Below are 13,589 nucleotides of genomic sequence, written 5' to 3' on the forward strand. Positions count from 1 at the left end.
GTTTCCAGACAATGCAACAGACGACATTTATTATTCAACAAGGCTATAATAAATTGATATATTAGGTATGCCGTTTATACACTATTATATAAGTCGAGTCCCATAAAAAGAGTGCTGATAGTTTAAATTGTATGATAGTTCTGGTTATTATGTCTAAAATGTGATAGTAATCGGTATTGCCCACGAACCCGAATTAAAGCAGCGTGGTGAACTTCGTTTTTAGAAATAACCGGTTGATTACAAAACTTTAAGAATTGTGTATTTTTCTCTAGCCCAATCCATGTTATTATATTGTAGCACTTCGCAGGATATTATAGCAAAACCTTACTGCTGATACTAGATATATATATATATTTTAACCTTTATTTAATTATGTTGTATTCTACATAAATAAATAAACTGGGCCTCCTTGAAATAGATGAATTTTGAATTAAAAAAAAGAGCACAGAAAGCCGTGCTAAAAGTAATGTTGGGTAAGCCGGTTAGGTGCTGTGCGAAAAATTTATATCCTTTATGTTATTCTAAAGAAACACATATAATTGCATTTTAATTTTAAATCCAAGTGTTTATACGGAAAAGAGAAGATCTGATCCCGTCCGTCAGATAAAACCGTCTTGCACTATGCTAGCTAAACGATAATTTTACAAAGCTAGCCGAACCCTATGCAACATAATTAAATAAAGGTTAAAATATTTAACCTTTCGCTTTCCATAAATGAAAAAGTGCTATTATAAATTGGCTTAAGAATGTGTCCTACAGTGATGTACCTACCCTTACCTACCCTTACCTGTATTCTACATAAATAAATAAATATGTGCATGAAGATCTGCAGGAGCTGCTGGCCTAACTTGCTCTCCAAGGCACAGAGCAACGGTTGAGGCCATATTTGAACATAGAACATACGCATTGGATCAATATCGTTTTATAATGTCATTCACATCTGTCAACTGCGCCAGCGCATATTTCATGTGAAACCTATTATACCCATATAAAAAGTGCAATTGTATTAAGAAAAAGAGGTCGCATACCCTATTTAATTGTCATAATTTAAATTTCAATATGTGTTAACTTGTTCTGAATGTCAGGTCAACATTGTGACATCGTTAAATTCTCGCAAAATTACAAGAGACTTTTAAAAAGGTCAAAAGAAGAGTTTCGTTACGTAAAAAGGTTAAAAAGTGCTGTTATTACCAACCGATAAGCGCCTGGGTGCTCACTAGTTCAAGTCCTCCCTTTATCCACATAAAAACGCCTTCATTGATATGTTTTATTGCACTCGATGTTTTTTTTTATAGCTAATAATTGACGGAACAAGTATATGGATGAAAAATATATAGATAAGGATATACCACGTGTAACGGAATTACGAAATACTGTTGAAGGGTGCATAAGTATATTACATAAGGAATCACCCTGTAAAAATATTAAATCAAAGTCAAAGTAAAAAATAACTATATTCAAGTAGGCCCATTGGTAGCACTATAGATGCGTATATTACATGTCAAGTACGCGGTAGTGAGACGATGGGCGATAACCATGTTCGTAAACTTAAAACAAAAGCTACGAGGGCTCCAAACGCGTCCTGATCTAAGAAGAAGCCCACAACAAACTTAGTCGGGTAATCAAAAGAACAATATTTATTTTTCCACACAAACTAATTCAAATATTTTTAAATATTTTCTTATGACAAACTTATTAAAGAAAATAAAACTGACATACGAATAGTTCCTACGCTACACGTACCTAATAAAATGCCAGGACTCACCCGTTTTTTTTTAAATAGTTTATAGCTTGACTACAATCACACGGTAAGCGATGACGCAGCCTAAGGTGGAGCGTGCTTGCCTAGAAGATGCCTATTCACTCTTGATTCGAAGGTACATATGTCATATTGCATGCACTGGGGAAAATGGAAGCTGCAAGGGCATTCCAGATCCTAGCGGTGCGCATCAGAAACGAAGATGCGAAGCGCTTCGTACGCGTCCACGGTATATCAACCACGTAGGGATGCAGATCCTTACGGTGCCTCGCGGTTCGATGGTAAAAAGGCGAGGGGGGAACTAGATCAAATAGTTACACACATAGCACACTCTCCGAAATATATCCTATAGAACACTGAAACGCAGTCAACCTTGCGACGTTGTTCCAAACTCTGAAGTTTTTTATTGGCTAGGTCACCATTGAGCCTTCTTGCACGACGATCCACCGAATCCAGGTATCAAGCTGATACTTGGCAGAGCAGATTTTAATTTTGCATGTGATGTTTATGCTTTATTTGATTTCTTTCAGGAGAAGCTATGGCAGTTACTCAAAAACTAAAAGCGTTATGGTTTCACAGATTGTGAAGTAATATTTCGGTTTCCATTTACACGTTGTATATGTACTGTCTGAAGTTAGTTAGCTAATGCATCTACACATCTAATCTCAGTTAGGTATACCTAACATGTAATGAAGAAACACTAGCATTCAAGTAAATTACTTATTAGCATATTAATTATTATTCAAGCCGGTGCGCGGAGCACTAAAGTGGTTTGTGAATTTCCGGAGCAACTCTGTGAATTGAATGCATTGTGTTTTTATAGCATTTCAGACATACCTACTCTTTGTATGCTCTCAATTGATGAGTCTCAATCTCGCTTCATTATAATTATATTAGTACGCGACGTACTGCTTCATAATCTACACCTACCTCAATAAATCTGATACCCAACGTGAAGTTTTTTTCTTTCGTACTAAAAACGCCAAATATACAAACCTATTATATAAAATACCGATGTTTAAACATATTCAAATAAACGACTAAGTGTTATCGTTTAAGCCTCATATATACTTACTAGCGGACCCCAGCGCAATCTGTCGGGCTGATTTGTGAATCTAAACCATCCAGGGCGCCACCCGAACGCATACCAAAAAATTCATTAAAATCGGCCCAGCCGTTTAGGAGGAGTTCAGTGACATACACACGCACACAAGAAATATATATATATACTTATAATAATCTGGAATACTTTGAATTCAATTTAACGAATGACTGCATTATTATTGTGTTGCGTGACAGAAGAACTACATATTAGCTCATAGCGCTGGAAAAGCAACATTCCAAGTCCAGACCCAAGTCAGTAAATGGATGGGTGCACTAATGTGGCAACGTTTTATGTATTCAGTATCGTTAAGTGAGAAGTTTGCTGCTGTCTGCTGAGGAGTTCTGTCCTTAATCTCCAATTATATTCACCACAATTACACAAGCAAAAAGAATTATTTAAATCGATAAACATTTGATGAAGTTCTTGTGAAAAATCGTCAAACACTTTCATCTCTTTTCCAAAAGGAACTATGCGGATTTATGGGATAAAAAGTTTCTTATGTCCTACCTCGTAATTAGTAAATTAATTCAGTAGATGTCAGCGTAATGTGCGGCCATGATACAGACAGACAGACAGACAAAATAAATAATAATACAGTTCTGGGTTCAGTATCGGTTATAGATTGCCCTCCAAAAAATATCTTCAATGTACAGAAGTAGACCTGTTACAGTTTTAATATAAGTTTAGATTAATAATGATAGTATCATAATTAATTACCGGTTAAAATAATAAAATAAAAGGAATTTAACAAATTTAATTATAAAGTGAAGGTAAAAAATTTAAGCAAATGTTTTTATAAAATTAGGAATTGCACAATTGAGCTAGAAATTTATTTTAATATTTTTATTTAAAATGGAATTACAGTTAAAAAGTTATTTTCCGTATAGCCGTTCCAAAAATATATGACTAAATTTATGTGTTCATTAGTAAAAGACGGCGATGATGTTTTATTGGTTGGTAAAATGAGAGTAGATATTTGTTCGCTTCGCAGGACTATTTTTCATTTATATCGATGCTTTTCAAGTTTTACATATTTTACAACACTTTTCAAAACTTTTAAACAGTAATTTTATTTTTTGACAGCGAGCGTCAAAGAAAAGGTTAAAACAGTAATTTGAGTTGTAGCACGTAACCTAAGATTCATCCGATACTTCACCTGTCTGATGAAAGCTTTTTTTGATAGGTTTATGACGTACCAGCCCATTACGTCACAGTATTAACATTTTTCTTCAAAGAATACCTTGTACCTTTCCTATTTACAAATTTCGGAAAAGTGTCTGTTAGAAATTAGTTCAAGGTAGAAAACGTTGTAATTTTCATTTAAAAGAATTTAAGTTTCCGTTTATTTCTGATCGTGCAATTTAAAAAAACTGTTCAATCAATATAAAAGTCAATCAGATTGAGCCATAGCCACAGTAAATATATCACTTTAAAGTTTAATATATTCACTGTGTCATATCGAGGTCGGATACAGGTAGATATAAATACAAAAAAAAACTTGGAACAGTGCAAATAAATCGCATCATCAATCGCATTACCAGGCGAACATAAAAGAGAGGAGCGGACCACAGGTCGAGTCAAGTCAAGGCAAGTGTCGACGGCCTCGTATCGCCTCGGAGATATAAAATGTTACGCAACTTGCTTTAGTGCTAATTAGCGGCCTTCTGTTATTGGTGTACTTACTACACTTTTTTAATTTGATGACAAGTTAGCGATTTATTGTGTTCTCTCTCGAAGGACAACGCAATCTAAGATGTAGGCTTGCAACCTGGATGGGTCATGACAATTTCATAAACCGTTTTCGTGCATAAACATCGGACTGTGTAGAAGTCACAGAAGTAAAGAAAGAAAATACATTTATTCATGTTAAGTGTTACAAACAGTACATCTTATATGGTAACAATGTCTTTGAGTAACACCAGACAGAAAGGGTGTACAGCTCAGCATTTGCCATGCATTTTAGGTACATGCATGCCGTTGATTTTCAGCTGAGACCCATCATCGAAGTAACCGCCGAATACTGAGTTCTACAAATTACAGCTTTAATTTTGTTCCCATTTGAAGCAGCACATATAAAATAAGTCTAATAGTATAAGTAACTTAAAAAGATAGTATAGGCGGGAATCTCCATACAAATGTATTCCCCGATTTACTCCCTGGAAAATGCCTCGAAAGCGTTTTTTTTTAATGAATAAATATACCACCACATGGCCATCTAATCGCCCATGGTAAGCGTAGCTTGTGTTATGGGTTGTATACAGTATACATATTATATACATAAATACTTATATGGGCGATGGAGAGAGCAATGTTGGGAGTATCTGTATGTGATCAAATCAGGAATGAGGAGATCTGATGAGATGACCGAAGGGGAGGTCGAAGCCCTAACCACTAGGCTATAACCATTTTATTGAAATGCGTGCCTTTAATACAGAATATAGACTTAGGTATTCATTTAAGTGATCGCATAGTTAAAACTGCTAACTGTGATGCAATCAACTTTCACTGGACGTCGCGTCGCGTCGTTCTGGTGTAATCGTAATCCCTAATAATATAAATGCGGACGTTAGTTGGTTTGTCTGGAGCAATGTGCAATTTTGATAAAAGAAATAAACGATATTATTATATTATAAAATCACGTCACTCCAGTCTCCATTGCATGGAGCAACGGAGTGACGTGATTTTATAATAAAACTAGCGTACCCAGCCCGCTTCGCCGGGATAGATTTTGCTTTATTTTATTTAAACAATAAACTTACATCATAAATTTTTTAATTTAAGTCTCATAATATATTAAATCATTTATTTCTCTCCGTATTCATTCTCTTCTATTCTCTTCTAGAGCGGGTGAAGATCATTATCTACACCCATGTACACACCCAACAATAGAATATCATCATTGTAAATAAAAGCTGTATTTGACCACCAGAACTATACTCGCCAGGTCAATCCGGAGATTCCCTGAAAGTTTCATTGAAATCGGTCCAGCCGTTTCGGAGGCTATACGGAACATACCCACACACTTTCTCTTTTATATATATAGATAGATAATAATATAATAATATCGTTTATTTCTTTCATCAAAATTGCACATATAATGAGTTGACGAACTGGCTGCGATCCTAGCTAGATTTTATCTGGATAAAGGATAACCAGCCCTCGCCAGCCCGGAACATACATAGACAGATTGAAATTAAGACATTACTACTATATAGCTTTAATTGTAACTTTAAAAAAGGAAATAATAAAAATAGTAAACTGTGTGTGTGTGCGTGCGTGTGTGTGTATGTGTGTGTGTGTGTGTGCGTGTGTGAGTGTGTTCGTGCGGATTGCGTGTTTGTGTTTCGTGTCATACATTTAACACGGCCTAAGCCCTTCTCATTGGACCCGTGCCCTTTAGGGGTAATGGATTGATATGATGATGATTTATTTATTTTATTTATACACTTTATTTGTACATCACAAATAGGAAAAAAAAACAATGGACACAACAAAAATAAACTTAAAAAGTAGGATACAAAAGGCGGCCTCATCGCTTAGTAGCAATGATGATTGTTTTTTGGGTGTAGACTGGTTTATGTTTTTAGGATGCATTTATTCGTATGTATGTTTAAATAGACAGCTGATTGGTGCAGTGGGCAGCTACCCTGCTTTCTGCGTCCTAAGCCGTGGGTTCGATTCCTACAACTGGAAAAATGTTTGTGTGATGAACATGAATGTTTTTTAGTGTCTGGGTGTTTATCTTTATAGTATAAGTATTTATGTGTATTAGATTCATAAAAGTATTCATCAGCTACCTTAGTACCCATAACACAAGCTACGCTTACTTTGGGGCTAGATGGCGATGTGTGTGTTGTCGAAGTATATTTATTTATTTACTTATTTATTTGATTGAGTATTCGTATGTAGTTTTCCTATTCCTAAGACTGCCTGGCAGAGCTCGCTACTTAGCGATAAGGCCGCCTTTTGTATCCTACTACCTTCCTAATGTGTCTGTTCTTTTTTTTGTATTTTCTTAACATGTTGTTGAGTAAAATAAGGAGTATAAATTAATAAAAAGGGTTATCGGAAGCCGCGGCCAGAGCTAGTTTCAAATAATGACCACCTTAGCGTGTAACAGTAACAATTTGTGATAGTAGGTTATGTAGTTTCTACGGCAATTACCATTTACTTGTTGCACTTCTGGGCTTTGTGACCTCCTAGGTATAACCTATTAGATCATTGTTTCACGCAGATCTTCCAACGACTATTTATGACGGCCGATTGGCGCAGTGGGCATCGACCCTGCCTTCTGACTCCAAGGCTATGGGTTTGATACCCACAACTGGAATTTTTTTTTGTGATGAACATGGTGTCTGGGTTTTTATCTGTATATTAAAAGTATTTATGAATATTATTCATAAAAATATTCATTAGTCATATTAGTATCCACTAGCTGACCCGTGCAACTACATATACCAAATCGTTATTACAGGAAAACACAAATATAATGACATTTTCTAAAAATGAATCCTAGCTAGATCGATTTATCGCCCCCGAATCCCCCTGTATGCTAAATTCCATGAAAATCGTTGGAGCCGATTCCGAGATACCAATTATATATATACCAGAATTACTCATTTAAAGATATAAGATAACACAAGCGACTCTTACTTTGGGGCTAGATGACGTGTGACTAGTGTGTGTGTAACCTTTACGCGCGATTGAAGTAAATCTTTTATTATTATTTATTGATGGAAGAGTATCCGCCATTTCATGTAATATTAACTATTTTATTTTATATTCTATTTAACATTCATTAATATCACTTTCTCATTTTTATAAATATTTTCATTTGTTAAATAAAAAACTGATGAATTTTTATTCACTTTGCTATTCACAATTGATCCGTTTGATAATATTGGAAATAAATAATCCTAAATAAGACATGAAAGGTGGAGTATATAACATATATTTACGACTAATCCAAATTATTTTTTTATGTAGCGGAAACTACACAGACATCCGACGTAAGCGTTACGTCCATCAGAAAATCTGAGTTACTCCCTAGTCGCGCCTAAAGAGGTTTTACTTCAAAAAGACCCGCATTGGTGAGCGTGGTGGGTTTATGCTCTAGAAGCATCACTCCTATAAGAGGCGAGACCAGTTGATGTTGAGGTGATTATAATGTTCGCTAGATGTGACACTTATGTAATGTCTAGTCTATGGCGTTTCTTCGTAATTACATAGATACCTACTAGGATCCCATAATTTTATAAAAAATGGTGACAATATTCGCAGTTAGAAGTATGATTTATGTGAACACGGAAGCATTCGCGCTATAATTACAAGCGCAAGGTCAGAACTCATGTTTACAATGTTATACTATGTGTACAGCCTCGTTTGTTCAGTGGTTGGGTTTGTTCATCAGGTCCTGAGTTCGATTCAGTATCCTTGATGGACGAGACAAATAAATAAATATACTACGACAATACATACATCGCCATCTAGCCCCAAAGTAAGTTAGCTTTAGTTATGGGTACTAAGATGACTGATCAATATTTTTATGAATAATATACATAAATACTTATAATACACCAAGACACTGAAAAACATTCATGTTCATCACACAAACATTTTCCACTTGTGGGAATCGAACCACGACTTTGGACTCGGAAAGCAGGGTTGCTGCCCACTGTGCCACTCGGCCGTCAACTATTATTACCATTTGGTGATGGTGATAACAACATATTAATCTAGGTGAGTTCCAAACTAGATGGAACTATTTATATAATAATACATAAGAGTTCTAATTTACACTCTCGCAGCAAAGACGAATCTTATCATCGTCAACCTATTACCGACCCACTCCAGGGAACGGTTCTCCTCTCAGGATGACAAGGGCGCTGGCCAAGTACGGTAATCGTAGACTTCACATGCCCCTGAGAAAGTTATGAAGAACTCTCAGGCACGCAGGTTTCCTTACGATGTTTTCCTTCACCGTTTAAACCAAGTGATATTAAAATTGCTTAAATTAAATTAAAAACGCACATAACTCCGAAAAGACTAACTTGAAATCTACAATATTAAATAATATAACCTAGTTTCAATTTACGTTGTAAATAAAACCTTCAGAGCAGGTTAGAAACCATTGACCCTATACAAGTGGGTTTCCATAATAAGACAAATTAGACCTACCAGATATAAATAAAACCTACCAAAGGCCGTAAACCACCTTCGACTGATTGCCTTGACCACGCACCGATTAATGAAAAGTGACTAATCTTACTACCTATTGATATAGGTACGTTGCCTTAATATCTAGAGCTCAAGGGCCCGCCTGTCTCTTATAATATGTAACTTTGTAACTCCCTCAAAATCACATGTCACTACCGAAATAATAAAAATGTGCCGAAATTCGTTATTTTATTTCCGGAGAAGTCAAATCTGCTTTTACCATGCTTGTACTGGATGGATATTTTAAATTATTAACAATCAACTGGAAAGCCTAAATATTAACAAAATACTAATAACACAAAAAGGGCGAGAAGGTTTTTATTTCACACGTCAAGGCAAGGCAACAAACAAAAGGGAACATTTTCGTAATACATAACTTATTATGAATTTTTCGTCATTAGATCAAATTTTAAACGTTCATTTATCATCATTAAGAAGGTACAATGTATGTTCATTTAAGAAAATGCGTACAATAAAACTCTTTGCTTTTATAAAAAAAAGAATCCGTGTCACCCGGTTTAATTTAACCGGTCCATCTTCATAAATGTAACTTGCAGTGAGGTAAAAACTTGATTTAATCGAGACATCATAAGTAAAACACACGTGCGGTAATGTTAATTATAACACGCGTGTCTGATATCTCGGGTTATGAAGCCTTAAACCCATGTAATTAGGTCCAAGTTACGATGTGTGTAATGATAAAATATATTAATTGTACAAGTATTTTCTTTATACACCTTTGGTTGACTGAAAGAGACCGCTATATAATGTATCTAAGAATGCCAAATTATACCATCTTTTCTAACTTACCGATCTAGTGTGTGTTGCATTTTAAGTGATAAAGAATTATACCATCTTTTCTAACTTACCGATCTAGTGTGTGTTGCATTTTAAGTGATAAAAAAAATCAAATCCATTTATTTCAAATATAAGCACTTTTTAAACGTCAAGTCTGTCTGTTTATAATAACTTTAATACAACCAATTCGGAAGGCAGATTCTACCGGGAAGAAGTCGGCAAGACTCTCAGCAGTTGCTCTTTTTTATTTTCAGGTATTCGTGGTATAGGTTCAATAAAATAAGTGTATATATGCATTCATCTATGTCCACCAATCCGCACTTGGCCAGCGTGGTGGACTTCTGCCTTAACCCCTTCGCAGTATGAGAGGAGACCGGTAATGGGTTGATACTCGTATGATGATATATGTATTCACTCATAATTTATTAATTCGTTAACAATATTTAACATGCGTAAGTAAATAAATCGTTATAAAATTAACATTTGCATTTTAATTTGTTATCAGTAGCCGTCCTGTGTTTTGTAAAGCTGTTGTTTTTTGCCCTACAAAGATAACAATTATGGATATCGGTATCACTACGCAATATGTTGATATTTCGAGTATTAGTATAACTGCTTATAAAATGAGGGAAACATTGCTGGCATTGCCGTCTTCTCATAGGAAAATGGGATAAAAATCGACATTGCTAGATGTGTCTATCCTCTTATCATAGGAGAGTGGGATTTGGAGCTACGATCCGCCACGCTGAGCGCGTTCCAAATCGCGTTTGGAACTCCCGTAACTTTAGTTTCGAATACGTAGGTTTTGACGACCTGTCGCAGCGGTGAGCGCTTTGGTTTTAAGTGGGAGGTCCCGGGTTCAATCCTGAGTAAATAAGCCCTTTGAATGATGTTTTCCTTCACCGTTGAAGCAAGTGATATTTTAATTACTTAGAACGCATGTAACTTAGAAAAGTTAGAGGTGCGTGCTTCTTTTTTTTTTTTTTGTCGTGGTGGAAAAGCTTTATGGCTACCTCTGTCCTTTTGGGCAGGACAGAGGTTATGTGGGACTCGTTTACCCGAACTAAAAACCACCACGGCATGTCCCTCTCGTTGGATTTATTGGACGTCCGGGGAACCCGTTGTACACTTCCCAGACGTCTACCAACAACCCCAACTGATTGCCAGGGCTACTAAGCTAAGGAGGAGGTGATCAGGACAGCTTGACTCAGACAGCAGGGAAACTCGTATAGGGACGGGTAGCTAGCCCAATAACTACCCGCCGCATCCCAGGGCAAGCAGACGTGCGGCATATTCCCACCGTCTGGGATTCGAACTCGGCCCCCCGAAAGGGAAGTCGAGTTCGTGCCAAAAGCTCTACTTCTACTTAATTTATATCTATAAAAGTGGCTGCAATAACATACCGACCGGACCGACGTTCTATAAAAAAACTATGAAGACTTCTTGTTTGGCTACGCAAACATAAAAAGTTGTTTAAATATGTAACTAGCGCCATCTAGTTAACGCATTACGCAACTACAACTCATAGAACACCTCTTTTCTGTAGTACAAAGAGTACAGTAATACACATGTAGAGGCCGCTTGAGTCATATATTTTTTTTTACAATGAATTTGTTTCGTCATCATCATCAACCCCGGCGGTAGACTTCACACACCTTTGAGAACATTATGAAGAACTCTCAGGCATGCAGTTTTCCTCACGTTGTTTCCGTTCACCCTTTAAAGCGAGTGATATTTAAAATTGCTTAAATTAAAACGCACATAACTCCGAAAAGTGGGGGTTCGAACTCGGTCTCTACGAAAGGAAAGCTGAAGCCTTACCTTCTAGGCTATCAGCGTTTTTTATTAATTTAAACAATTAATAATACATCACTTGCTATAATGGTGAAGAAAAATCATCGTAAGGAAAGCTGCATGTCTGAGAGTTCTTCATAATGTTCTTAAACGTGTGTGCAGTTTACAAAACCGTACTTGACCAACTTGGTGTACCACAGCCTAAACACAGTAAATATATAAAAGCAGTATGACAAATAAAAAAAAAAATTGGTTGTCTGTAAAGTCGGCTTACTGACGATAGTTGAACGTGACAACGTCGTAAGAAAATACTGATGGAATGGTTGCATTTTTCAAAAGAAAATTTTAATTTTATTTGTTTGATAGATATTATCGTTGCTATACACAATTGACAACACATTCACTTTTCACTGCACTTCATCCTTGGCGAAAATATGTAAATGTATTATTGTATGAAGCTGTCCACGCGGACGCATCGTTCACTCAAGTAGGAGAGAGACAGATGTCGAACGCGGAGGCCGACTGTGCCTCTTTGTCGTTCTTTCAAGCCTTGAATGGAACGCCTCAGAGCAAGGTAACGCCGCATACGTCATGTTTTTTCGTGCGTGCAGCCGGCTCCATCGAATTATAAAACGTTGTCACGTCAAAAAAAAATAGTATATTTAATCGTAGATACACGCATCGCCATCTAGCCCCGAAGTAAGCGTTGTTTGTGTTATGGGTACTAGGATGACTGATGAATATTGTACATAAATACTTACGATATTCATATAGAACACCCAGACACTGAAAACCGTTCATGTTCATCACACAAATGTTTCCCAGTTGTGGGAATCGAAACCACAGCCTTGGACTCAGAAAGCAGGGTCGCTGCCCACTGCGCCAATCGGCCGTCAACATACAAAGTAACTATGACCCAACGTTCGTAGTTTCCATACTGCTTTATTAGGCTAGGTAGGTAGGGACCCTTAAGAAGATCGATAACGGGTTGCCAATGAAGATTTTGTTTTTTTTCTTCCCATATTCTTTTTTTAATTTCCACTAAAAATTAACCCTGAACTGTGATCTATTACTTAATGGTAAGAGATTATGCAGTCTAGTGCGCTAACTTGTTAGTAGTACGTCGTACCGTAACGCTAAATCGCTTGCCAGTGTCTTTTTCAGCTGTGCCGAAGCCCGCGAGACCAGTGACTACGAGACGCCGAACTTGACGAAATGAAAAGTATTTTATTTAGAGGTTAAAAAAGTCTAAGGTAAGTACTTAGGTTTCTTTAACTTGTTTTATTATGTATCTATTAAGTATATCGCTTAGCTGCACATCTTTGTCGGTAGGGTGGTAACTAGCGGCCTAAGCCTCCCACTAGACCAGACTGGAGAAAATTCAGAAATTATAAATTAAAAAATATCCCTCTCGAGAATCGAACCCGGAACCTCTAACTTAAAACCACAGCGCTCACCGCTGCGCCAGGGAGGTGCTGCTGCTAGTACTATGTCGCGTAGAAACCGATCTGGGGTTAATATAACTGCCATAACTCTAACCTAGTTAGCCTTTTACCATCTTAGACTGCATCATCACTTACCATCAGGTGAGATTGCCGTCAAGGTTTTAATAGTAGTGGAATAAAATGACGGCTGATAGGCGCAGTCGGCAGCGCCACTGTTTTCTGAGTCCAAGGCCGTGGGTTCGATTCCCACAACTGGAAAATCTTTGTGCAATGAACATGAGTTTTTTTCAGTGTATACATCATTGTAAGTATTTATTTATACTATTCATAAAATTATTCTTCAGTCATCTTACTACCCATAACACAAGCTACGCTTACTTTGGGGCTAGATGGCGAATGGCGATGTGTTTACTGTCGTAGTTCACTTATTTATAAAAATAACCTTAAACTAATAAGTAGCTGCAAAATTGTT

Source organism: Pararge aegeria, chromosome 20, assembly GCF_905163445.1.
Source record: "Pararge aegeria chromosome 20, ilParAegt1.1, whole genome shotgun sequence".
Lineage (NCBI taxonomy): Eukaryota > Metazoa > Arthropoda > Insecta > Lepidoptera > Nymphalidae > Pararge > Pararge aegeria.